This window comes from Salmo trutta, chromosome 7 (assembly GCF_901001165.1).
Source record: "Salmo trutta chromosome 7, fSalTru1.1, whole genome shotgun sequence".
Taxonomy (NCBI): domain Eukaryota; kingdom Metazoa; phylum Chordata; class Actinopteri; order Salmoniformes; family Salmonidae; genus Salmo; species Salmo trutta.
In genome coordinates, this window is record NC_042963.1 from 29,459,475 (window position 1) to 29,487,403 (window position 27,929).

The 27,929-nt window shown below is 41.4% G+C and overlaps 1 protein-coding gene across 7 annotated transcripts in view; it reads right to left on the reverse strand.

Moving 5' to 3' along the window:
- peak1 (pseudopodium-enriched atypical kinase 1) overlaps positions 1–27,929 on the reverse strand; it is a 288,619-nt gene that overhangs the window by 66,680 nt on the left and 194,010 nt on the right. Inside the window, exon 1 of one of the 7 annotated variants that reach the window (XM_029758535.1) lies at positions 488–978. The exons of the other annotated variants lie outside the window; for them this stretch is intronic. The gene's annotated coding sequence lies outside the window, so the exon portion shown is untranslated. Of the gene's footprint in view, positions 1–487; positions 979–27,929 lie in introns of those variants that run through there. 7 annotated transcript variants of the gene reach the window in all.

Consider the following 27,929-nt stretch of genomic DNA (forward strand, 5'->3'; position numbering starts at 1 on the left):
TTTGTAATTTTATCCTTTCGGCTCCATGTTCTGCAGTCATCACTTTTAATGCAGTCTCTCCATCCCTGTAGCCCAGAAACGGCATAGGTTATCATTTGTGGCTAGAGCTGTAATGAATACAGCATTTATACAGTGAGGAAAAGCACCACTGGATATTCTCCTGATCACATATTGTAACAAAATGAAAGGGATAATTGGTTTTGAAGCCTTTGTGCACCCAACTCTCAAAGTTGCATGTTCATTCATAATATAAGCAAGGTTCAATATAAATAAAACAACACATTTACAATTCTTTACTATTGTCTCAATTGACCGTTCCACCCACTCGCTTGCGCTCTTTGCGTGCCCTGAGCACAATTTAAAATACACACTTGAGAGAAATCAAGTAAAATTTGAAATGGCACGCCGCTGAGGCTTCCAATTAAACTGAATGTTTCACATAATTGTATTTATACTGCCACAGGAGTATGAAAGTTGTTTTTCTGACCTGTGGAAATTGTTGCTTTATTTCTGCATTTACCCCTCACTCCAGCAAGTCCCAGAGAAACACTTCATACTTTTAAGCAGAAAGAAAAAGTTATAAAATCCAGAGAGGGTCCTAGGAGTTGAGAAGGTCAGGATGACAACTACACCTGGGACCAACAGTAGTAGCCTAATAGGATAGGAATGATGCATCTGTTCACTTGCAACCATGCACATTGCCTTCCAGACACGTTTTGTTCATAACAGACTTTGGCAAATTCCCACAGTGATGATAGGGGTAAGGGGATTAAGTAGCCATTCACATTTATAAACAGAGTTCACAGACTTGATTTAGTTAGCTAGCTAGACATCCACCACACACTAAAGAGGTAGGGTTTCAGATGTTTTCAGAAGATTGGCAGAGACTTTGCTGTCCTGGTTCCACCATTTGGGTGTCAGGACAGAGAACAGATTTCACTAGGCTGAGCGGGAGCTGCCCTCCCATAGGGGTGGGAGGGCAGAGGTGGCAGAATGGAGTACTCGGGTTGGGGTGTAGGGTTTGAGCATAGCCTGAAGGTAGGGAGGGGCAGTTCCTCTTGCTGCTCCGTTGGCAGATACAATGGTCTTGTAGTGGATGTGAGCTTTGACTGGAAGCCAGTGGAGTGTGCGGAGGAGCGGGATGACATGGGAGAACTAGGGAAGGTTTAACATCATGCGGGCTACAGCATTCTGGATAAGTTGCAGGGGTTTGATGGCACAAGCGGGGTGAGTAGTGAGAGTACGTGCAGACTCTGGCCATTTTGAAGTCAAAGGGGACAAAGACAGAGGTCAGGGATGAGTTGATGAGGGAATTGAGGAATGGGAGAAGGTCTCCGGAGATGGTCTGGAGAAGGGAGTGGGGGATGGGGTCGAGCGAGAAGGTTTTCGGGTGGCCGGAACTCAATAGTTGCATGATTTCATCTGGAGAGAGAGGGGAGAAAGAGGTCAAGGCATATGGTAGTTCTGTGTGAGTGGTACCAATGGACTCATTAGGCTGAGTGAATGAGGAGTGCTTATTTTCTAAGTGGTTGACAAAGTCGTGCGCAGAGAGGGAGGAGGGAGGTGATGGGGGGAAATAGTTTCCTAGGGTTAGACGCAGAAGCTTGACATTTAGAGTGATAGAAAGTGGCTTTAGCAGCAGATACAGTGGAAGAGAAGGTAGAGAGGAGTGAGTGAAAGGATGATAGGTTCTCCAAAAGTTTAGTTTTTGCCATTTTTGCACAGCTGCCCGCAGCCCTGTTCTGTAAGCTTGCCACGGAGTAGGAAGGGAGGGCCGAACTGACCGGGATGAAAGAGGACTGCGAGTGATAGGATGTGGAAAGGGAGGAGAGTAGGGTAGAAGAGGCAGAATCAGGGGACAGAAGGGAGAAGGATTTAGCAGAAGGGAGAAGGATTTAGCAGAAGGGAGAGAGGATAGGCTAGAAGAGGAGAGAGTAGTGGGAGAGAGATTGAAGATTGCAACAGCGCATGACCATCTGGGTAGGGGCTAAGTGGTTAGGGTTGGAGGAGAGGGAGACAGAAAAGGAAACAAAGTAGTGATCAGAGACCTGGAGGGGGTTGTAGTGAGATTAGTAGGCGAACCACCTGTAGTAAATATGAGTTTAAGCGTATTGCCTGCCTTGTGAGTGGGAGGGAGGGGACTGGGAAAGGGCGAGGTCAAAAGAGGCAAGGAGGGGACAGAAATTAATCGAAGGTAAACGTTGTGAGGTTGAAGTTGCCCAGTAAGAAGAGCGGTGAGCCATCTTCAGGAAATTAGCTTATCAAGGTGTCATGCTCATTGAGGAACTCTAAGGGCACCTGGTGGGCGATAGATGAGAACAATGTTAAGCTTGAGTTGACAAGAGACAGTGACCGCATGGAAGTCAAATGAGGAGATGGACAGGTGAGTGAAGGAGAAAAAATGAAATATCCACTTAGGAGAAATTAGTAGCCCTGTGCCACCACCGCGACAACCCAATGCTCTCAGACTACGAGATAACACATAGTCAGATACAAATACAAATAGGGCAGTGTTCTCTGGGGTGATCCATATCGATGTCAGGGCAAAAAAGTCTAGGGACTGAAGGGCAGCATAGGCTGAGATTTACTTGGTGTTCTTGACCACAGATCGGCAGTTACAAACGCTGCCAGAGACCAGGAATTCCAAATAGAAAGGTTGCAGCCAAGGGGTGGGGAGCGTCTGTAAAGCCTACAGGGAGAGGAGCGAACAGGTATAGAAACCACATGCAGTTGCAAAAGCTACAAAAGAGCAAAATGAGATCTGAAAATAACTAGGTAAGATACTCAAATGAGAGTGGTGTGTAACCTTCCTTTCTTTCTGTCCTTGGATAACTCTGCAGAACAACTCGGCAGAAACGTGTTAGTTTTGGCTCAGAGACCTCCGCTGACACGGCTGCCACTGAGAAAACAAGGGAGACTGAAGTACTAACAGTAATAGCTAATTGCATACCAGACAGAAGCGAAGAGCACACCTCGTGGTACTAATTACTGATTGTCTAAGAGAGGAACAACCACTCCTCCTCCAATACAGCCACTGATTACAAAACCAACAGTCACAACTATGTTTTACTCCCTTAAGAGATGACTAGGACTGCAACCCAGTCTTAATTTAGTAAAAAGAAAAATAGTGACGAAAATATTCGTCAAACACCTATTTATTCAGTGGCAGTTGATTTATTTGACAATTTGTAAAATCCATACATAACGGCGCTCCAGCTGGTGACGCCTCCACATACAATTTAAGAAAATCATCAAGGATAACACAAAGCTTAAGAGCTTATTTCCATTGTGGTCCTTTTGAAGAGGGAAAGGGGGAATACAACAATAACAGACAATGACAGACAATTGTTGTTTGTTTCACAACATCCGATAATTAATACAATTTCCGTTCCTAATAAACTCTCACATACCCTTAATATAATATATACAGCTGAAGTCGGAAGTTTACATACACCTTAGCCAAATACATTTAAACTCAGTTTCACAATTCCTGACATTTAATCCTAGTAAAAATTCTCTGTTTTAGGTCAGTTAGGATCACCTCTTTATTTTAAGAATGTGAAATGTCAGAATAATAGTAGAGAGAATTATTTATTTCAGCTTTATTTTCTTTCATCACATTCCCAGTGGGTCAGAAGTTTACATACAGTCAATTAGTATTTGGTAGCGTTGCCTTTAAATTGTTTAATTTGGGTCAAACGTTTCCACAAGCTTCCCACAATAAGTTGGATGAATTTTGGCCCATTCCTCCTGACAGAGCTGGTGTAACTGAGTCAGATTTGTAAGCATCCTTGGTCACACATGCTTTTTCAGTTCTGCCCACAAATGTTCTATAGGATTGAGGTCAGGGCTTTGTGATGGCCACTCCAATACCTTGACTTTGTTGTCCTTAACCCATTTTGCAACAACTTTGGAAGTATGCTTGCGGTCATTGTCCATTAGAAAGACCCATTTGCGTCCAAGCATCAACTTCCTGATGTCTTGAGATGTTGCTTCAATATCTCCACATAATTGTCCATCCTCATGATGCCATCTATTTTATGAACTGCACCAGTCCCTCCTGCAGCAAAGCACACACACAAAATGATGCTGCCACCCCCGTGCTTCACGGTTGGGATGGTGTTCTTCGGCTCGCAAGCCTCCCTCTTTCTCCTCAAAACCTAACAATGGTCATTATGGCCAAACAGTTCTATTTTGTTTCATCAGACCAGAGGACGTTTCTCCAAAAAGTACAATCTTTGTCCCCATGTGTAGTTGCAAACTGTAATGCACTATTGTAAAGTGGTTGTTCCACTGGATATCATAAGGTGAATGCACCAATTTGTAAGTCGCTCTGGATAAGAGCGTCTGCTAAATGACTTAAATGTAAATGTAAATGTAATATGGCTTTTTTATGGCGGTTTTGGAGCAGTGGCTTCTTTCTTGCTGAGCGGCCTTTCAGGTTATGTCGATATAGGACTCGTTTTACTGTGGATATAGATACTTTTGTACCTGTTTCCTCCAGCAAATGCAGAAGGTCCTTTGCTGTTGTTCTGGAATTGATTTGCACCTTTCGCGCCAAATTACGTTTATCTCTAGGAGACAGAACGCGTCTCCATCCTGAGCAGTATGATGCCTGCGTGGTCCCATGATGTTTATACTTGCGTACTATTGTTCGTACAGATGAACGTGATACCTTCAGGCACCAAAAAGGCAGACCATATGCTATCCCGGGAATTTCCCTCTCCGCCACCTACTTAATCGTACCACTCACTTTTGAGACATGCTACAATTTAGCCATTCTTTCAGTGAGAACTTGAAACTACACATATGGAGGTTATACATTTCTAATTCTTTGGAAGATTATTCCAAAGAATGGCAGCCGAGTATAAAAATGTTTCTTTCCCCATTCCACTTTTAATCTAAAAGGAACAGCGTCAGTTTCACTCCTTCTAGTGGAATAGTTATGGTTATCCCTTACTAAGTTAAAGTAGTTACATAAGTATCTGGGGACCATACTGTAGACAATCTGATGTACAAGACAATTTTATCTGAGCAACTCTCTCCTCCACTTTAAGTCACCTAAGGCTTTCAAGGTGGGAATAGTCAAGATGCGTATGTGCTGGAAGTTTAAGAATAATCCTGACTAATTTGTTCTGAGATGTCTGCAATTGATTTTTTAATATCTTGGGGGCACTATTGTACCAGAAAGGGCATGCATAGTCGAAGTGGCACTGAACAAGAGCCCCTGCCAATGTCCCCATTGCATTCTTATCAAGATATTTGGAGGTTCTAGCCAGGAACCTAATTTCATAGTTCACTTTGGAGATAACATTTTGTGCCATGCTCTCCCCTGTCAGATGGTTATCTAGCACACATCCAAGATACTTAACAGAGTATTTTGCTGTGACTACTATGCCACCTACTACCACCTTAAAATCTGGGAATTTCCAGTTTCACTTTGGACCCGAACAAGATGGACTCTGTTTTTCCAAGGTGAAGTGACAGCTTATTGTTATATAGCCATTTACTGACATTCAGAAGTTCAGAACTGAGGGCTTTCTCAACCACATTTTTGTCTTTGTGGGAAACCATCAGTACAGAATCATCTGCATATAGGAAAAGTTCACATGTACAGGCAGGTTTCAGATCATTTATATACAATAGAAATAAAAGTGGACCCAGCACACTCCCTTGGGGTACCCCACATTTCAAGACTTTGGGTTTAGACAGGGTCCCATCCACACCCACATTCTGTTTTCTTCCTTGCAGGTAAGAGCTGACCCATTTTACTGCTAAGTTGTTAAAGCCCATTGCTTATAGTTTGATTAACAGAATCTCATGAACCACTGTATTGAACGCCTTTTGGAGATCTAACATAACATTTCCCTCTGTCTACTTCCTTTACATGGTCAGTCAGATATTGTAGACAGGTGTCAGTGGAATGGGATTTCCTGAAGCCAGATTGGTGCTCATATAATAGGTTATGTAAGGAAATATAACTGTCAATCTGCTTGAACATAATCTTTTCCATGACCTTCGATAAAGCACACAGGACTGAGACAGACCGATAGTTTCCATGATCTAACTTATTCCCTTTTTTATATAAAGGAATGACCCTTGCAAGTTTTAGTTCACTGAGAAAACACTATAGTTCAATAGCCAGATTCACAATGTGAGTTACACAGGGGGATAATTACCACAGCATCCTTTAGAAATCTAGCAGGAATGTTGTCAAGGCAAGCTGCTTTGGAATGGTAAAGTTCTTTCAGCCTCTAGCATTTCGGATGATGAAAACGAGACTAGACTAAATTATCTCTGTGACAAAAATCTGACTAGTAAGTGGACTGGAAAATAGTTTTAGGAGAGATTGACCACTTTTCAGTTGTATTTGTTTGGTCCAATCAAAAGCATGCATAACATTAACCTTACAATTCTGCAATCTTATTGCAATATTGCAATACTGTTATTGGTTTAAAATAAATACCATGCCCAGTTCATTCACAAGTCACCTCTCTGCTCGGCAACCTTTCTCCAATCTGGTGGCAAAACAAATAAGGCATACACCATGGCTACTCTCCCAGTGGTACAAGCTCCAGGTAGAAAAAGGGGCGACGTTTGGAGCCACTTCAATTATCGTGTCGATTGCAACGCTTCCACAGGGGAAGATAGCGTTTGTCCCCACAAGTTCACAGGGAAAAAAATACTACCAACCTCAAGACATCTGAAAGTACATCATCCCAAAATATACGCTCAGGTAATAACGGATTGATAGTGCTAGCTACTTAGTTTGCTGCAACTACAGTATGAGACCACTACTTATGACAGAACCTTGATTACAATATATCTACAGTATGTCAAGGGGCAGGGCTCTAGACTGCGACCATTTAGTCACATTTTGTGACCTTTTGACTTAGCTGAGCGAGTAAATGTTTTAATTGGTCGCATCAGTGCGATCTGAACATTCATTACATAGTCACCTAACTCAAAAGTTTGAAAAAGTCCTATTTTTTCCCACTAAAACCATGATTTGGTCAAAAGGTAAAGTCCATGTTTCACTGGCTGGGGCCTGCTGCTGTGATGAGTGAGCCACTTGATGTGTACTCCGAGAGAGAGAAAAGTGGTTTCTTATTGTATAACATTTCAAAATCCAATTGCGAGAAATACATGGCTTTGGAAGCAATTACTGTTGTTCTCAGCTTTCTGTGGGTACACATTTCTTTGGCATCTCTTCATATTAAGCCCAATAGCAACTATTTTACAAGTGAGATATTTGATATTGCTTTAAGATATGAAGCGTACAAAATGTACAATGACGCATCGTCCATTGCGAGTGCAAAGGATAGTAGGCCATATCTGCTAAGTTTTTTAAGGACATTTAATTTACTGTTGGATTAATACATGACTACTAGCAGTAGGTATTATATTTACTGTTGGATTAATACATGACTACTAGCAGTGGGTATTATGCTAACTGTTGGATTAATATATGACTACTAGCAGTGGGTATTATATTTACTGTTGGATTAATACATGACTACTAGCAGTGGGTATTATATTTACTGTTGGATTAATACATGACTACTAGCAGTGGGTATTATATTTACTGTTGGATTAATACATGACTACTAGCAGTGGGTATTATATTTACTGTTGGATTAATACATGACTACTAGCAGTGGGTATTATATTTACTGTTGGATTAATACATGACTACTAGCAGTGGATATTATATTTACTGTTGGATTAATACATGACTACTAGCAGTGGGTATTATATTTACTGTTGGATTAATACATGACTACTAGCAGTGGGTATTATATTTACTGTTGGATTAATACATGACTACTAGCAGTGGGTATTATATTTACTGGATATTATATTTACTGTTGGATTAATACATGACTACTAGCAGTGGGTATTATATTTACTGTTGGATTAATACATGACTACTAGCAGTGGGTATTATATTTACTGTTGGATTAATACATGACTACTAGCAGTGGGTATTATATTTACTGTTGGATTAATACATGACTACTAGCAGTGGGTATTATATTTACTGTTGGATTAATACATGACTACTAGCAGTGGATATTATATTTACTGTTGGATTAATACATGACTACTAGCAGTGGGTATTATATTTACTGGATATTATATTTACTGTTGGATTAATACATGACTACTAGCAGTGGGTATTATATTTACTGTTGGATTAATACATGACTACTAGCAGTGGATATTATATTTACTGTTGGATTAATACATGACTACTAGCAGTGGGTATTATATTTACTGTTGGATTAATACATGACTACTAGCAGTGGATATTATATTTACTGTTGGATTAATACATGACTACTAGCAGTGGGTATTATATTTACTGTTGGATTAATATATGACTACTAGCAGTGGGTATTATACTAACTGTTGGATTAATACATGACTACTAGCAGTGGGTATTATATTTAGTGTTAGTAATCTAGCTACGTGTTTTGAGTTAACACTTTCTCATGTGGTGAATTAGCCCCAAAATAAATTAGCCTATGATACTAGCGCACATAAAGATGTAGGAAAATTCTGGATTTTAACAGTAAAATATAACAACCCACAATCATGGGATTATGTTGCATTTCAAAATATCTTGAATCATGCTATACTGTTAGACATGTTAGATGAGACAAAGCACTGCATTTACTGAATAGCCTACCATCTTAGTAGTCTATTACACAGTCTAAAGCATGGTGAATGACTTTATAAACCGATTACAAATTTGTTCCTATTACTTGACACTGCAGGGTTAAAATGGTGCGACCAAATCATGGGCTGGTGCCACAAACTAAAAAGGTTAGTGTCACCAGTGGCATCAGGGGTAAATGTTAGTCTGGAGCCCTATCTACTGCAGAGTAATGTGTTCCATAGGATGTTATGCAGAAAAAATATGTTGGTAGCACAAGGCTATGTATGTTTGTGCACATGGAAGTCAGTGATTTATGTTTGCTATAGGTTAATGAGGCAATACAAATGTGATGTGACCAAAATGTGACTAAAATTAAAGGGTATTTAGTTTACTAAAATGGACCACTGTCATTTTGACAATAACTAGACTAAATCATTATTCAAATGACAAAAAAATGTGACTAAGACTTAATGGTATTTTTGTCATTTTGACTAAGACTAGACTAAATAAAAAAAATTAAAAAGAGTGCTGCAACCCCAGTGTGACGTGGGGCGTAGGGGCCAGATCTTGTATGTTATATCACCACGGCAACAGCCTGGGCGACGCCAGGCCAGACACAAAGGAGGAACTGCCCACTAAAAGGTTATGGACCAAGTCTCGGGCGGGGTACCATTTATCCTGTTTTTTTTTTATCCGTGGCCTGATGGGAAACAATGACTAGTGTACTACTTTTAATCAAAATAAATGAATCAAATCAAAACCTTAAATCGCCTAGTGAGGAAACATTAATACATCCAAAGCTGATTTCACAATCCAACACACATACCTATGTAACGGGAAAGCTGGGGTGGAAATTGTGTCTGATTATACCAAAGCAAGGTTTTTTTTTATTCCAGAGATATCCAGCCACAGACTATTTCACAACTTTGGGCTGTTGCATTTCTAAAATGAGTTAGAGTTGGCGATAATGAAAAATAGTAATATTTTTCACCTCCATTTTCCAGATGGGATGTAACATAGAAAACATAAAACAAAGACAACACATAACAAAAAGTTAGAATAGAGGTAAAGTGAAGGAATAAGATTTTATGTCAAAATGCTAATTATGGATATTAAATATCATGCTATAAGTGAATAATACAGTCCTTTGATCTAGCACCACTTTATTTTTTGCATTTTTGTCAACACCTATCTCCTCCCAAACCTTTTGGTCTATATTTTAACAAACACAATGGTAAATCTAAGCGCTGGCAGTAGCGTTATAGGTTTGGGGTGTGTCAGGAATATTTCAGCTATTTGCACAATGGGCCAGTAGTTAGAGGTGGCGCGAAAGGGCTGGGTTTTGATGAATAAACAAGTTGTGGGTGTGTCGAGGCTTGGCCCCTCACTGGCCAATCAGAATGTACTCCATGGCTAAATATGTGGTTGCGTCAAGTTGTGTATTTACGGTCTTATGTATTGCGTTGTCATCAACTCCAATTTGAATGTTGGTCCGTTTTTGCCTAGTTGGTTAAATAGCCTGCCCCATATTTGCTAAATATGTTGAACATGTTTGCAGTCCACATTGTCCTAATTGCTTTGCTTCAATATGGAAATACATTGTTAAACATTGGCTATAGCATTCACACTGATATAGGGGCTATGCCTACTGTAAATGGCAGTCTGGACATGGACATGCAAAACAGTCAATAAGCAAGATAAAATTCACTGGGCTATTCACACCCCTTGAGTTTTAGATATGGTGCATTTAACTGTATTTAGACAGCCTAACTGCTCCTTGTGGGAGCATAATACAGACAAGGCAACTTAGACTGTGGAGGGTTTCACGCACATTCAAACTTTTCACAGGAGCTGGATAAAGAGACAATATTAAGAGAAAGGGGTAATGCCCACTCACCGTTATACTGCTCGGAAAAGTCATGCTTTATAAAAATCAAGGAATTATCTTACAGATCATGTTTGTACTTCTCCAGAAATAGCAGACAAAATTGCATGGCATTAAAGCCATGTACACTAACGTTCAAAAGTTTTTGTCCATTAAAATAAAATGAAATTGATCAGAAATAGAGTGTAGACATTGTTAATGCTGTAAATGTTGTAAACTATTGTAGCTGGAAATGGCAGATTTTTTATGGAATATCTACATAGGCGTATCAGCAACCATCACTCCTGTGTTCCAATGGCACGTGGTGTTAGCTAATCCAAGTTTATCATATTAAAAAGGCAAATTGATCATTAGAAAACCCCTTTGCAATTATGTTAGCACAGCTGAAAACTGTTGTCCTGATTAAAGAAGCAATAAAACTGGTCTTCTTTAGACTAGTTGAGTATCTGGAGCATGAGCATTTGTGGGTTCGAATACAGGCTCAAAATGGCTAGAAACAAAGCACTTTCTTCTGAAACTCGTCAGTCTATTCTTGTTCTGAGAAACGATGGCTATTCCATGCGAGAAATTGCCAAGAAACTGAAGATCTCGTACAACGCTGTGAACTACTTCCTTCACAGAACAGCGCAAACTGGCTCTAACCAGAATAGAAAGAGGAGTGGGAGGCTCCGGTGCACAACTGAGCAAGAGGACAATTACATTAGAGTGTCTAGTTTGAGAAACAGACGCCTCACAAGTCCTCAACTGGCAGCTTCATTAAATAGTACCTGCAAAACACCAGTCAATGTCAACAGTGAAGAGGCGACTCTGGGATGCTGGCCTTCTTGGCAGAGTTGCAAAGAAAAAACCATATCTCAGACTGGCCAATTAAAAGAAAAGATTAAGATGGGCAAAAGAACACAGTCACCAGACGGCGGAACTCTGCCTAGAAGGTCAGCATCCCAGAGTCCCCTCTTCACTGTTGACGTTGAGACTGGTGTTTTCTAAGGGGTCACTTAGAAATGACATTTCTGGGGGCCTCCCGGGTGGCGCAGTGGTCTAAGGCTGTGCCACCAGAGATTCTGGGTTCGAGCCCAGCCGGCCGCGACCGGGAGGCCCATGGGGTGGGGCACAATTGGCCCAGCGCCGTCCGGGTTAGGGAGGGTTTGGCCGGCAGGGATATCCTTGTCTCATCGCGCACTAGCGACTCCTGTGGCGGGCCGGGAGCAGTGCACGCTGACCATGTCGCTAGGTGTACGGTGCTTCCTCCGACACATTGGTGCGGCTGGCTTCCGGGTTGGATGTGCATTGTGTCAAGAAGCAGTGCGGCTTGGTTGGGTTGTGTTTCGAAGGACGCATGACTCTCGACCTTCGCCTATCCCGTACGGGAGTTGCAGTGATGAGATAAGGCAGTAACTACCAATTGGATACCACAAAATTGGGGAGAAAAAGGGGGGTAAAAAAATATATATTATAAAAAAAAAGGACATTTCTAAGTGACCCCAAAATTTTGAACGGTAGTGTACATTCTCACCATAAACCACCATGAATCTTATACGTTTGGTTTTTAACCAAATTAAATGAAAAACAATCTGTTTTTTTAGACTAACAACAATATTTCTAAATCGGATTGGGTCAAAAGCATAATCGTAAATCATTCCATGAGCACAAGGCAATGTGTGCACACGTAGGCCTAAGATCTCTTCGGATGGAGGCATGAATGTTTGTCCTATCCATTGAATATAGTTTATTATAGAACATGTGGGTCTAATCTTGGAAGCTGATTGGTTAAAACAGCATTACAGCTGGTGTTTATTCCACAAGTTACCACCGGCCAAAGCTATGACGTTGAAATGCCTATTTACTCGGTTTCATCTGATCTGCCCAGCCAGGCAATTTATAAACTTCATCTCCACTATAAAAAGCATCTAGACATGATCTCCCATTTGCTTTAGACAAGCATTTCGTTTTCAACAGCGGAGATTTGTATAAACCTTGCCTTCTGTCCGACATTTGCAACATTGTTTCAATATCCAAATTTGATCTCCAGCTGTCCCATAGTAATGAACTTGTCAGGAGTCGGGATGAGACAGGCAGACAGCTTTTCTCAGCCAGTCGAAATCATGAATCAGCTGGCATCATTAATATGCATATATACAAAGGAATGTCACTATAAAACAGCTTAAACAAACGCAAATGCAGCTACTTTGCTGTTATTCTGGTTGCACTGTTTGACGTAACTGTAAGTTAGCCCGTAATTGGTTAGCAAGCAAGCAAGCAAGGGATAAGAACGTTGCCATCCAGTATGGCAATGGAGCATTCAGACCGAATGACTGGGTCGCATCCATAGATACAGAACAAAAAGAGTGAACGACTGGGTCGCGTCTCCGGCAACCAAAACGATAGAACGAACGACCTGCCGGCTTGGGTAGCAACCTTAGATTTGTGTCGGGACTATGTCTTGGGGAAAGATGAAATAGTATGAATAAATTCATAAAAATAATGTTTATGAAAATGTGTCAATCATTATTTGAATATGTTGGTAACCCGTTGTATAAAAGTGATAATGCCCTCAAAGCCTGTGTTTGGTGAATATATTGGCATGGTTTGCTGGATGTCAACTTCGTCTCAGGCTTAACACCCCGTACCAATATATCCTCCAAATACCGTCTTCTCGGGCATTATCACTTAATTAAATAGCATACAGTAACCCTACAATAGGCCTAGTTACAAACAGGTCCAACAGATGAAAGTGGAAGATGATCGTTTTGTAAAAGTTTAAGGAAAGTTAATAAGCAGTCTATTGTAATAATGTGATGTTTCCAAACAGACTTCCTACAGTCACTGACACCTTTCATTCAATGGGCATCGCACATAGACCTAATGAGGCCAAACTTTTTACAAAAGCTGCATGGACAAAAAAAATGTCCAATATGAAGAAAAAACTAATGTCTCTTGACTGTTTTTTTCTGCTCGTAATATTTCTATAAATCATTGGTTATAGGCTACTGATTAGGCTACAGTGCGCCTCCACTGGAAAAATCAATACCATAGTCAATTGCATTACCACTATGACCAGTCAGTCTTAAATATCACCAGTAGCTCTGCTTAAAATTGGCACATAGGCACACGTTAAAGGTCACACCTTAATTATGTCCACCCCTCCTACCTCAGTGCAAGCGAGCTGTTATAAGACAGGCAAAACAGCAGAGCTCTGGCTTTTACAAGTCGAAAATTGCCAAAGAGTGTGTGTTTGACACTAGCGCCGCCTTAACGCCAGCTGAAAATAGAGCCCTTATATGTCTTCCCTGACACGGATACGGCTGGGCACGGGAAGCTCGTCACTCAGTTGAAAGAAAAAGGAAATTCCTCCCAATCTTTCAGACAACCTTTTTTATGACCTGGCACCAGTCCGTGGCTGCTCCCTGAGTGCCATGGCCTAGTTTCACTCTGAGGCAGTAAAGTTCTAGCCTGGTCCCAGATCTGTTTGTGCCATCTTGCCAATGACCACATGAGTTGGCAAGACAGCACAAACAGATCTGGGACCAGGTGGGTAAAGTTCCTCTCCAATGTGAAAGGGTAATCTTACCAGGTTGTTTTAATCTTTGTTTTTGTGATTTGTTTTGAGATTTGTTTTGAGATTATGAATCACCTTACCCTTAATATAAAGTAGCTTAATTTCTATGTAACCATTGTAACCAGAGAATTTAGCCAGATACAGTGCCTTCAAAGTACACCTCTTCAGCATTTTCACATTTTGCCGTTACAAAGTGGAATTAAAATGAATTTAATTGACATTTGTTGTCAATGATCTACACAAAATACTCTGTCAAAGTGGAAGAAAAATTCTAACATTTGTAAAAAGAAATATGAAAAAGAAAACACTGATATGTCTTCATTAGATAAGTATTCAACCCCCTGAGTCAATACATGTTAGAATCAACTTTGGCAGCAATTACAGCTATGAGTCTTTCTGGGTAAGTCTTTAACACACCTGAATTGTGCAACATTTGCCCATTATTCTTTTCAAAATTCTTCAAGCTGTGTCAAATTGGTTGATGATTATTGCTAGACAACCATTTTCAGGACTAGCCATAGATTTTCAAGCTTCCTTCTTTTCACTTTCTCAATTAGGTTAGCATTGTGGAGTAACTACAATGTTGTTGATCCATCCTCAGCTATTACCTATCACTCTGTAACTGTTTTAAAGTCACCAATGGACTCATGGTAAAATCCCTGAGTGGTTTCCTTCCTCTCCGGCAAGTGAGTTAGGAAGGACGCCTGTATCTTTGTAGTGACTGGGTATATTGATACACCATTCAAAGTGTAATTAATAACTTCACCATGCTCAAAGGGATATTCAATGTCTGCTTTTTCTATTTTAACCCATCTACCAATAAGTGCCCTTCTTCGCGAGGCATTAGAAAACCTCCTTGATCTTTGTGGTTGAATCTGTGATTGAAATTCACTGCTCGACAGAGATGAGGTAGTCATTCAAAAATCATGTTAAACACCATTATTGCACACATAGTCCATGCAATTTATTGTGACTTGTTCAGCACATTTTTAATCCTGAATTTATTGAGGCTTGCAATAACAAAGGGGTTGAATACTTAACTCAAGACATTTCAGCTTCTCATTTGTAATTAATTTGTAAACATTTCTAAAACAATTTCATTTTGACATTATGGGGTATTGTGTGTAGGCCAGTGACAACAAATCTCAATTCAAATCAGGCTATAACAACAAAATGTGGAAAAAGTCAAGGGGTGTGAACGCTTTCTGAAGGTGCATCGTTGCCAGATTCAGTTTATATGTGGGCCTACTATGCGGAGAAGTGCCATGTTCCATATACCCACCGCTCTGCATCAATGAATCTGAGACAATGCTAAAACTACGCACCGTCTTCCTTTTGTTACGAACCCAATAACGATCCTATGGATATTGTTGCACTCGCTTTGTCTTGGGGGCCTAGGCCTAGTTACATGGTCTGTAACCTGAATGAATGTGTGCATTTATGTGAGAAATCAGCATTTAAGGACCACGTTGGATGCACTTGTACCCAGGCGACAGCAACTTAAGAGTTCAGAGCCAACTCTGTCTTAACCTCTTGGTCGGCCAGTCCACAGTACAGAGATTATTATTTGTTCAAATGGTGATGAAACAATATGTACAAATATGAAAAATACCAAAGGCATGCCCAAACTAAAGACTCAAAAACTAACGAAAGGCCTCATGTCAACCAAACAAACCCAACAGCTTCACGGCTTGCCAACTGGAACACTGACTGACTACACCTTAATTGGCAGCACCGCAACCAGGCTCAGCACATGGACAAGGATGCTGCTGCCCCCTGGTGGAATGGTGTGGAAATGTATCCTGTATAATGTGTTTGTTTTTGTTCTAACCCTAACCTTCCCCCATATCATAACATCTCCCTCAAGAATATTAAATAAAAACCTCAATCACCATTATCCATTTTCCTGAATTTTACAAATTTGTATACCTTTATTTCTATTTATTTTCCATAAAGTTTCCTTAACTGAAAATACAAAATATATATACTACAAACCCTAGAGCTGCAAACTATGACTTGACTACAGAAGCCCTCAATTCTGAGATACAGCCACGCTCAAAACCAGAAACCAGTCAAAAACCCAAACCATCAAACCATCTTCCTGCCAAAAGTATCTGACATGAACAAACCACGGGGCAACCTGTAACCCCTATGGTTCTAAACTGAGTGACCAACTCCACCAACTCGGTCCATGTTCACAAGCATCAAGATCCACCTGATATGTAGGTGATGAGAAAATTGGAGCAAAACATCACCCGCGACACGTGAACATCAACCAAAACTTCAGCCAACACACTAAGAACACCATCTACGTTCCCCAAGGCCTCTTTACCCAGAGAGACCATCCCCTCAACAAGAGACTCCAGCTCTCCACCTAGAGAGGGCAGCACTTACCCCAGAGACACCAGCACACCACCCAGAGAGGGTAGCTCTCCACCCAGACAGGGCAGCACTCTGCCCGGAACTACATAACCCCCCCACTCTATTAGCCCCCACTTAATATCCCACCTCACTACCTCCCAAGTTGACAGTACAGCACCCCATTACCTCCCATGGTGACAGGACAGCACCCCTCCCCACGCTGACAGGAGAGCACCACTCTGCACTACCCTCTGAAGTGCCTTGTCAAGCAGTTGCCATGCCAAGCGGTGATGCAGCCAGTCAAGATGCACTCAATGATGCAGCTGTAGAACTTAAAGGATCTGAGGGCCCATGCCAAATCTTTTCAGACTCCTGAGGGGGAAGAGGTGTTGTCATGCCCTCTTCATGACTGTGTTGGTGTGTGTCTGTGAACCATCATAGATCCTTAGTGATGTGAACAGTGAGGAACTTGAAGCTTTCGACCAGCTCCACTAAAGCCCCGTCGATGTGAATGGGGGTGTGCTCGGCCCTGTGTTTCTTGTAGTCCATGATAAGATCGTGTGTCTTGCTGATGTTGAGGGAGAGGTTGTTCTCCTGGAACCACACTGCCAGGTCTCTGACCTCCTCCCTTATAGGCTGTCTCGTCTGTTGGTGATCAGGCCTAGCACTGTCGTGCTGTCAAGGCAAACTTGATGGTATTGGAGACGTGCTGCAGTCATGGGTGAACAGGGAGTACAGGAGGGGACTAAGCACGCACCCCTGAGGGGCACCCGTGTTGAGAATCAGTGTGGTGGATGTGTTGTTTCCTTCTGACAGGAAGTTCAGGATCCAGTTGCAGAGGGAGGTGTTCAGTCCCAGGATACTTAGCTTAGTGATGAGCTTGGAGGGCAGTATGGTGTTGAACGCTGAGCTGTAGTCATTCTCACATACTGTAGGTGTTCCTCTTGTCCAGGTGGGAAAGGGAATGCTCTGAGTACGTGTCCTGGTAATCCGTATGGCCCTGCGACTTTGTGAATGTTAACCTGTTTAAATATCTTATTCACATAGGCTACAAAGAGCGTGAACACAGGCATCCAGAACAGCTGGTGGCTCATGCATGGTTCAGTGTTACTTTGTTCGAAGCAAGTGTAGAAGGCATTTAGCTCATCTACTTGGCTCACGTCACTAGACAGCTAGTGGCTGGGTTTCCCTTTGTAATCAGTAATTGTTTGCAAGCCTTGCAAACAATGTGTAGCAGGCTTCGATCTTAGACCGGAATTGACACTTTGCCTGTTTGATGGTTCGTCGGAGGGCATCGTGGGATTTCTTATGAGCATCCGGATTAGTGTCCCGCTACTTGAAAGCAGCAGCTCTAACCTTGAGCTCATTGCTGATTATGCCTCTAATCCATGGTTTCTGGTGGGGATATGCATGTCCTCTCAAGAGGAAGTTTCTTACTCTGACTAATGCCTGTAACATGAGCTAGGTTATCACTCAACCAAATAAAGTGTATACCAATCGTGTTGGATCTGTGACATCCACTTGTATGGATCATATGTTCACTAATGCTGCAGAGCTTTGCTCCAAAGAAATTTCACTTCCCATTGGTGACCATAACATTGTGCCAATAACAAAGAAAGTCAAAGTACCGAAGGCGGGGCCTAATGTACTCTTTTGTTGAAGATGTAAAAATAAGTTGGTCTGATGGAGGAAAATCCAGATGCAGCACTTGGGAGTACATGTAAAATTATTCTTGCCAATTGTTGACAAACATGCACCTGTTAAGAAACTAACGGTGAGAACTGTTACAGCCCCCTGGATAGATGATTAATAAAAAAAATGATATGGTTCAAAGAAATTGTGCAAAGAAAGTGGAAAACAAGTCAGGTTGCTCTGCTGATTGGTTGACATACTGTCAATTGAGAAATGTTGTAACTAAACTTAACAAAAAAAATAAGACATTGACAAAATGAGAAATTACAAACTATGGAAAAATACTTGCACACTTCAAATTATTTTACGGGCAGAAAACCCAATTCATATCCATCGTTCATTGAAGTTGATGAGTCATTTATAACACAACCTTTTGATATAGCCAATCATTTCAATGACTATTTGACCGGTAAAGTAGATAAGTGAAATGACAGTGAACCATCACACTGCATTTCTGTATTGAAGATCTAATAACGATAGAAGGATTGCTGTTTTGAATTTGGTGAAGTATGTGTGGAAGAGGTGGCAAAACTATTGATATCCATCAAAAAATAAAAGCCAGCAGGTATAGACAACCTAGATGGGAAACTATTGAGAATAGTAGCATAATGTATTGCCACTCCTATTTGCCATGCCTTTAACCAGCCTAAAGGGGTGTGTGTGTGTCCCTAGGTGTGAAAGGAGGCTAAAGTAATTCCACTACCTAAACACAGTAACGCACCCTTTAATGGATTTAACAGACAACCAATACGTTTGCTGCATGTTCTTCATAAACGGATGGAGAAAATTGTGTTTGAACAAATACAATCGCATTTTTTAAAGAACAATACTGACTTTCAGCATGCATATAGGGAAGGGCACTCAACTTTCTTTTTTGTTTAAATGTAAACTTTATTTAACGAGGAAAGTCAGTTAAGAACAAATTCTTATTTACAATGACGGCCTACCGGGGAACAGTGGGTTAGTGGGGTAACTGCCTTCAGGGGCAGAACGACAGATTTTTACCTTCTCAGCTCGGGGATTCGATCCAGCAACCTTTTGGTTACTGGCCCAACGCTCTAACCATTAGGCAAGCTGCTGCACTGTCTCAGATAACTGATGATTGGCTAAAATAAATGGATAATAAGATGATAGTTGGAGCTGTATTGTTAGATTTCACTTGTTATGGTTTTACATCACCCGCCATCACGTTTGGAGAGTTACTCATCCAGTAAAACCCAACGTGTGTTCGTCAATGGAAGCTTCTCTAACATCAGATATGTACAGTGCGGTATCCCTCAGGGAAGTTGGGTAATTCATGGATAATAAACAGATCTTAAATACATCTAAAACCAAAATAAATGTTTTTGGTTCAAAGCATTTTCTTACATTTCTTAAACCTTAACTCCTAGGAATAAGATTGATGGTCAGTTATCATGGTCAAGTCCTATTGACAAAGTTGTTGTGAAGATGGGGAGAGTCTGTTATACAAAGATGTTCTGCATTTTTAAAACAAATATCAACTGTACTAGTTGTTCAGGCTCTGATCTTATCCCAACTTGATTACTGTCCGGTAATATGGTCAGGTGCAGCAAAGAAAGACCTAGCAAAGCCGCAGCTTGCTCAAGACAAAGTAGAATGCCTTGCCCTTAACTGCAAACACAGAACTAACATCAAAAACATGCATGATAGTCTTTCATGGTTGAGGAGAAATTGACTACTTCTCTAATAGTCTTTTAGACTGCACTCGTAAAGGTGGTAAATTACCTTTTAATGGCGTCAGACCAAAGGTCTGCATCTGTCCTCGTGCTTCTAGAACTTAGTGCTGCTTTTGATACCATCGATCACCACATTATTTTTGGAGAGATTGGAAACCCAAATGGGTCTACACGGACAAGTTCTGGCCTGGTTTAGATCTTATCTGTCGAAAAGATATCAGTTTCTCTCTGTGGATCGTTTGTCCTCTGACAAATCAACTGTAAATTTCGGTGTTCCTCAAGGTTCCGTTTTAGGATGACTATTGTTTACACTATATATTGGTGATGTCATTCAGAAACATGTTAACTTTCACTGCTATGCGGACGATACACAGCTGTACATTTCAATGAAACATGGTGAAGCCCCAAAACTGCCCTCCCTGGAAGCCTGTGTTTCAGACATGAGGAAATGGATGGCGGCAAATGTTATACTTTTAAACTCGGACAAAACAGAGATACTAGTTCTAGGTCCCAAGAAACAATGAGATCTTCTGTTGGATCTGACAATTAATCTTGATGGTTGTACAGTCAACTCAAATAAAACTGAAGGACCTCGGTGTTACTCTGGACCCTGATCTCTCTTTTGAAGAACATATCAAGAAAATTTCAAAGACAGCTTTTTTCCATCTTTGTAACATTGTAAAAATCAGAACATTTCTGTCCAAAAATGACCCAGAAAAATGTATCCATGCTTTTGGCACTTCTAGAATAGACAACTGCAATGCTCTCCTTTCCGGCTACCCGGACAAAGCACTAAATAAACTTCAGTTAGTGCTAAACACGGCTGCTAAAATCTTGACGAGAACCAAAATAATTGATCATATTACTCCAGTGCTAGCCTCTCTACAGTGGCTTCCTGTTAAGGCAAGGGCTGATTTCAAGGTTTTACTGCTAACCTACAAAGCATTACATGGGCTTGCTCCTACCTATCACTCCGATTTGGTCCTGCCGTACATACCTCACGTACGCTAAGATCACAAGATGCAGGCTTCCTTACTGTCCCTAGAATTTCTAAGCAAACAGCTGGAAGCAGGGCTTTCTCCGATAAAGCTCAATTTTTATGGAATGGTCTGCCTATCCATGTGAGAGATGCAGTCTCGGTCTCGACCTTTAAGTCTTTATTGAAGACTCATCTCTTCAGTAGGTCCTACAATTGAGTGTAGTCTGGCCCAGGGGTGTGAAGGTGAACGGAAAGGCACTGGAGCGACAAACTGCCTTTGCTGTCTCTGCCTGGCCGGTTCCCCTCTCTCCACTGGGATTCTCTGCCTCTAACCCAATTACGGGGGCTGAGTCACTGGCTTACTGGTGCTCTTCCATGCCATCCCTAGGAGGGGTGCGTCACTTGAGTGGGTTGAGTCACTGACATGATCTTCCTGTCTGGGTTGGCACCCCCCCTTGGGTTGTGCAGTGGGGGAGGTCTTCTTGGGCTATACTCGGCCTTGTCTCAGGGTAGTAGGTTGGTGGTTGAAGATATCCCTCTAGTGGTGTGGGGGCTGTGCCTTGGCAAAGTGGGTGGGGTTATATCCTGCCTGTTTGGCCCTGTCCTCCGGGCGTATCGTCGGACAGGGCCACAATGTCTCCCAACCCCTTCTGTCTTAGCCTCCAGTATTTATGCTGCAATAGTTTGTGTCGGGGGACTAGGGTCAGTCTGTTATATCTGGAGTATTTCATGTCTTGTCCTGTGTGAATGTGAATCAATATCTCTCTCTATCTATCAGGACTACCTGGCCTGATGACTCCTGTTTCTTCACTGTACCCAAACCAAAAACAGATTTAATGCACTGCTCAGGTATGTATAGAGCCATGTCATCATGGAATGCTCTGCCACTATAGGTTACTGTGTTTCGCTTGAAAAAACTACTAAAAACACTTCTTCAAGCTCCTGACTCTCATCACAAGCCAAACCTGTGTCAATATGCAAAACCCAGATCAGGTCTTCCAGTCGATCCACACAAACCTCACAACATGACAGGGAATAATCTCCTCCCTGCCATAGCTCAATGAGAAACATGTCAGCTAAATCAACACCTGACCCCCAAACAACCTCATGGTCAGCCTGCTGAGGAACCATAATCTCTCCTACGTTGGCACAGCACGTGTCAGATAAAGGAACCAAAGAATCAATGACAACCTCGGAATCTAACAGATCACTTGGGGGAACCAAATAAGTTCTCAGACCACTAACAGAAGCTAGTTGCTCAGTGTCACTCAACACAACAAAGAATGTCTCCCCTAAAAAGCAGAGGGTACACTAGATCATATATCTCTGCATAGAAGGTCTTAGCTAGAGACACACAATAATCCCTTTCCTCAATAGGGAGTACCATTTCCTGGGAACCACTGTCTAGATTTGGCAAGTAATGTTTCCTCCAAGTTCACACACACAAATCATCCTCCTCCCTATCTGGTTTGCCATCAGCCCTCTTCTGAACCTGAGTAACTTCACACACTGGGGATACCCGAAAACTCTCCTAGAGAGTTTTCCCCCTGACACACCTGTCTTTTCACTGGGCTTACACAAACCTGAACACCTGGGGAACTAGCTCATTACTGATCACTGGTAGAAACTGGTTAGTGACAAGACCGTCTGTTAACTGGTCTGACTGACTGGTCAACTTTCTCCCCTGTATGGAGCCCTTCACCCATCTGCTGTTTCAAAAGTGCCATATCCTGTTTTAGCCTTGCTATTTCAAACAAGTATTCTTCCTCCTGACTGCTAACCACCAGAACCGGTGGCAATAACTCATTCCACCTCTCCCATCCCAGCACTGCCACATCTAACTTGTTCAACTCCTCTGCTATTTCAACCTCCAGCATTTTTGCCACCTGACCTAACTGATCCCCCCATTAGATTTAGAAAACCACAAGTATCCTCTACCTCAGCACAAAACACCGCTGGCTCAAACGACCCCATAGTCAACCCAGTACACCAAACAGAATCAATAAATCGACTGACAAAAGTCAAAGTTAGCCACGAGCTCACCGCTAACCAGCCAATACATGCACGCGCTTCAAGCCCCAGAGAACCACTCCTACCACGTATAACCAAACAAGCAAGCCATGTACAAGAGCTACAAATCATAGCCACATTTAGCCACTAACCAATCAATACATGCACACGCTCAAAGCCCAAGAGATAAACACTCTAAACAGGCAAAAACCAAACCAGCACGACCTGCACAACCACTACAAAGCATAGCCCATGTTAGCCACTAGCTTAGTGCTAACACAAACACGTGCTACAGTCCTCCAGAATCCAAACTGGGAAATCTAATCCTGTAAACAGTGGAAACAAAAACAACTAAAACCATAGCCAAAACAGTCAACACAAAATGTTCTGGCCCAAGAGAAACACCTCATCAGCCATACAGTAGCTAACGATAAAGCTCTGCTACCCTATCCGAACCCGACGGGCCCCAACATAGATCAGGTTAGGGCCGGGTAGGGCCTATTTTTTCTAGGGTACGGGCAGGGCATCACTAAATTGATCACTACCATTTTTAAGCTGAGCCATTTACTCGTGCTCTGCTGTACAGTCATATGTATATCAAGATCATTATATGGTCTCAGAAGTGCTTCAACCTTGTCAAATATATGACAGGAGAGATTATTTCACAGAAAAGAATGTTCCTTGAGTTTTGTCAGAGTTTAGTGACTAAATGTAGCTAACCGCTAACTGCTCTGTCATTTCTCTTCATTGAGCAGAGCAGCCCAAGCGAAGTCGTTGCTATGGATACTCAGACTCAGAGCCGCCATGAGCAGAGCGAGCTGGGCGCAGGGAGTGAGTGACAGACAAAGAGAAGCAGCTAATGGATTTACTAATGGAGGAAGTTATTTCAGATTTCTGGCAGGGCCGGCCGGCCTTAAATTTGGCAGAAGCAATCTTTTGGTATTTTCTGGGGATTTTATTAGGATCCCCATTAGCTGTTGCAAAAGCAGCAGCTACTCTTACTGGGGTCCACACAAAACATGAAACATAATACAGAATGACATAATGCAGAACATCAATAGACAAGAACAGCTCAAGGACAGAACTACATACATTTTTAAAAAGGCACATGTAGCCTACATATCAATACATACACACAAATTATCTAGGTCAAATAGGGGAGAGGTGTTGTCCTGCGAGGTGTTGCTTTATCTGTTTTTTTTAAACCAAGTTTGCTGTGAAACCAAGTTAGCCTGGTTAGGGTAGGGCCTGAATGTCATGGTCATGGGTAGCGTTCGGGCTTAAAATTCATGCCCGTGCAGGGCTCTAGCTAACGACTACCAGCTGCAAACAATTGACTAACTTCTCAGGCGCAGCCACACCAAACATTTTTTGTTGACCAAAAAAACATTGGCTCTTGGTAGCCAGCAACCTGCAATTCACATTTTCCCTTGTGCAAACCTCAACTAGCTTTCTAGCTCGACAACTCCTGCTACAAACTTTCTCAACAAATGCACAACTACACTACCAAACTGGCTCAGAACCCCCCAGACTACAACAAATGGCAACAAGTGTTAACATTTATGACGGACAAACTCCCATATATTGTTTTCGGTTCACACAGAGGTGACTCTTAGCTTGCAATGGAGGTTACAAATCATGACAACGTGAAACTTTCAGGCACAATTTAGGAGAATAAAGGGGAAAGGATTGACTGCTAAATGAACAACCTTACTTTCGCTTAAGTCAATCATGTTTCTTGCCTTGTTTGAACATGATTGTTATCTTAGTTAAATTTTCGTCTTCCCAATCAATTGCTTCCAGTCCATTACAAGGCTGCTATTTTTGTATCTTTGATTCAACGTTACTTTTATTGCATAACACACATAGACAAGGCCATTAATGGGGCATATATTTATTTAATCCAGCTATGGGAGGATGCTAATAATAAGTTGCATGTACTCACTCTATGTGAAATAATAGTGTTTAACATTATTTTTTTTATGACTACCCCATCTCTGTACACCACACATACAATTATCTGTAAGGTCCCTCAGTCGAGCAGAGAATTTCAAACACCAATTCAACCACAAAATCCAGGGAGGTTTTCCAATGCCTCGCAAAGAAGGGCACCTATTGATAGATGGGGGAAAAAAACAAAAAAAGAAGCAGACATTGAATATCCCTTTCACCATGGTGAAGTTAGTATTTACACTTTGAATGGTGTATCAATACCCCCAGTTACTACAAAGATACAGGTGTCCTTCCTAACTCAATTGCCGGAGAGGATGGAAACCGCTCAGGGATTTCACCATGAGGCCAATGGTGACTTTAAAACAGTTACAGAGTGTAATGGCTGTGTTAGGAGAAAAGTGAGGATGGATCAACAACATTGCAGTTACTCCACAATACTAAACTAATTGGCAGAGTGAAAAGAAGGAAGCTTGTACAGAATACAAATATTCTAAAATATTCCATCCTGTTTACAACAAGGCCCTAAAGCAATACTACAAAACATTTGGCAAAGCAATTCACTTTTTGTCCTGAATACAACTGTTTGTGTTTGGGGCAGACCTAATACAACACATTACTAAGTACAACTCTCCATATCATCAAGCATAGTGTTGGCTCATGTTATCTGTATGCTTGGAATTGTTAAGGACTTTCTCAGAACAAAAAAGAAACAGAAAGGAGCTAAGCACAGACAAAATCTTACAGGAAAACCTGATTAAGTCTGCTTTCCACCACACACAGGGAGATTAATTCACTTTTCAGCAGGGCAATAACCTAAAACACAAGGTCAATCTACACTGGAGTTGCTTACCAAGAAGACAGTGAATGTTCCTCAGTGGCCGAGTTACAGTTTGACTTAAATCTACAGTTGAAGTCGGAAGTTTACATACAACTTAGCCAAATACATTTAAACTCAGTTTCACAATTCCTGACATTTAATCCTAGGAATATTTTCCTGTCTTAGGTCAGTTAGGATCACCACTTGATTTTAATGTGAAATGTCAGAATAATAGTACAGAGAATGATTTTTTTCAGCTTTTATTTCGTTCATCACATTCCCAGTGAGTCAGAAGTTTACATACAGTCAATTAGTATTTGGTAGCATTGACTTTATATTGTTTAATTTGGGTGAAACGTTTCAGGTAGCCTTCCACAAACTTCCCATAATAAGTTGGGTGAATTTTGGCCCATTCCTATTGACAGAGCTGGTGTAACTGAGTCAGGTTTGTAGGTCTCCTTGCTCACACGCTTTTTCAGTTCTACCCAAAGATTTTCTATGGGATTGAGGTCAGGGCTTTGTGATGGCCACTCCAATACCTTGACTTTGTTGTCCTTAAGCCATTTTGCCACAACTTTGGAAGTATGCTTGGGGTCATTGTCCATTTGGAAGACCCATTTGCGACTAACTTTAACTTCCTGACTGATGTCTTGAGACGTTGCTTCAATATATCCACATAATTTTCCTCCCGCATGATGCCATCTATTTTGTGAAGTGCACCAGACCCTCCTGCAGCAAAGCACCCCCACAACATGATGCTGCCACCCCCGTGCTTCACGGTTGGGATGGTGGTCTTCAGCTTGTTAGCGTCCCCCTTTTTCCTCCAAACATAACAATGGTCATTATGGCCAAACAGTTCTAGTTTTGTTTCATCAGACCACAGGACATTTCTACAAAAAGTACGATCTTTGTCCCCATGTGCAGTTGCAAACCGTAATCTGGCTTTTTCATGGCAGTTTTGGAGCAGTGGCTTCTTCCTTGCTGAGTGGCCTTTCAGATTATGTCGATATAGGACTCATTTTACTGTGGATATAGATACTTTTGTACCTGTTCCCTCCAGCATCTTCACAAGGTCCTTTGCTGTTGTTCTTGGATTGATTTGCACTTTTCGCACCAAAGTACGTTCATCTCTAGGAGACAGAACACGTCTCCTTCCTGAGCGGTATGATGGCTGCGTGGTCCCATGGTGTTTATACTTGCGTACAGATGAATGGGGTACCTTCAGGCGTTTGGAAATTGCTCCCAAGGATGAACCAGAATTGTGGAGGTCTACAATTTATTTTCTGAGGTCTTAGCTGATTTCTTTGGATTTTCCCATGATGTCAAACAAAGAGGCACAGTTTGAAGGTAGGCCTTGAAATACATCCACAGGTACACCTCCAATTGACTCAAATGATGTCAATTAGCCTATCAGAAGCTTCTAAAGCCATGACAAAATTTTCTGGAATTTTCCAAGCTGTTTAAAGGCACAGTCAACTTAGTGTATGTAAACTTCTGACCCACTGGAATTGTGATACAGTGAATTATAAGTGAAATAATATGTCCGTAAACAATTGTTGGAACAATTACTTGTGTCATGCACAAAGTAGATGTGCTAACCGTCTTGCCAAAACTATAGTTTGTTAACAAGACATTTGTGGAGTGGTTGAAAAACGAGTTTTAATGACTCCAACCTAAGTGTATGTAAACTTCTGACTTCAACTGTACATTGAAAATCTATGGCAAGACCTGAAAATGGTTGTCTAGCAGTGGACACTCCTAAGAGGAGGAAGGGGAGAACCATTCTCCTTGTTGAAATTTCATAAAAATTAAAATAGTGAAACAAAAAAGTTATCCCTTTTAGATAAAACTAGACTAAATATATTTATGTGTCACCAAATAATTGATTAAAACATACTGTTTTGCAATGAATATCTATGGTAACTTCAACAGCACTCTCTGGGGTAGCACCATGGTGTAGAAAGAGGACAGCTAGCTTCCATTTTCCTCTGTTTTCATTGACTTCAATACAAAACCTAGGAGGCTCATGAACCTCACCCCCTTCCATAGACCTACATGGTAATTATGACCACTGCCTGAGGACGAACTCCAAACAATCAAAGCTTTTGCAATATGAACTGACATTCTTTCCGTCCATCCATCCAATCATAGGATTAGGATCAGAGAATGAACCTAGGGTGTTATATTGGTGTTGTGCAACAGAGCATTATGGGAGGGTTCTAAGTGTTGAGAAGCTTGGTGAGTTGGTGACCTTATTGGATAGAGATTAGGAGTGAAAAGTGATAGTTGAGCATTTTTAGAATATTATTCAAGTCAA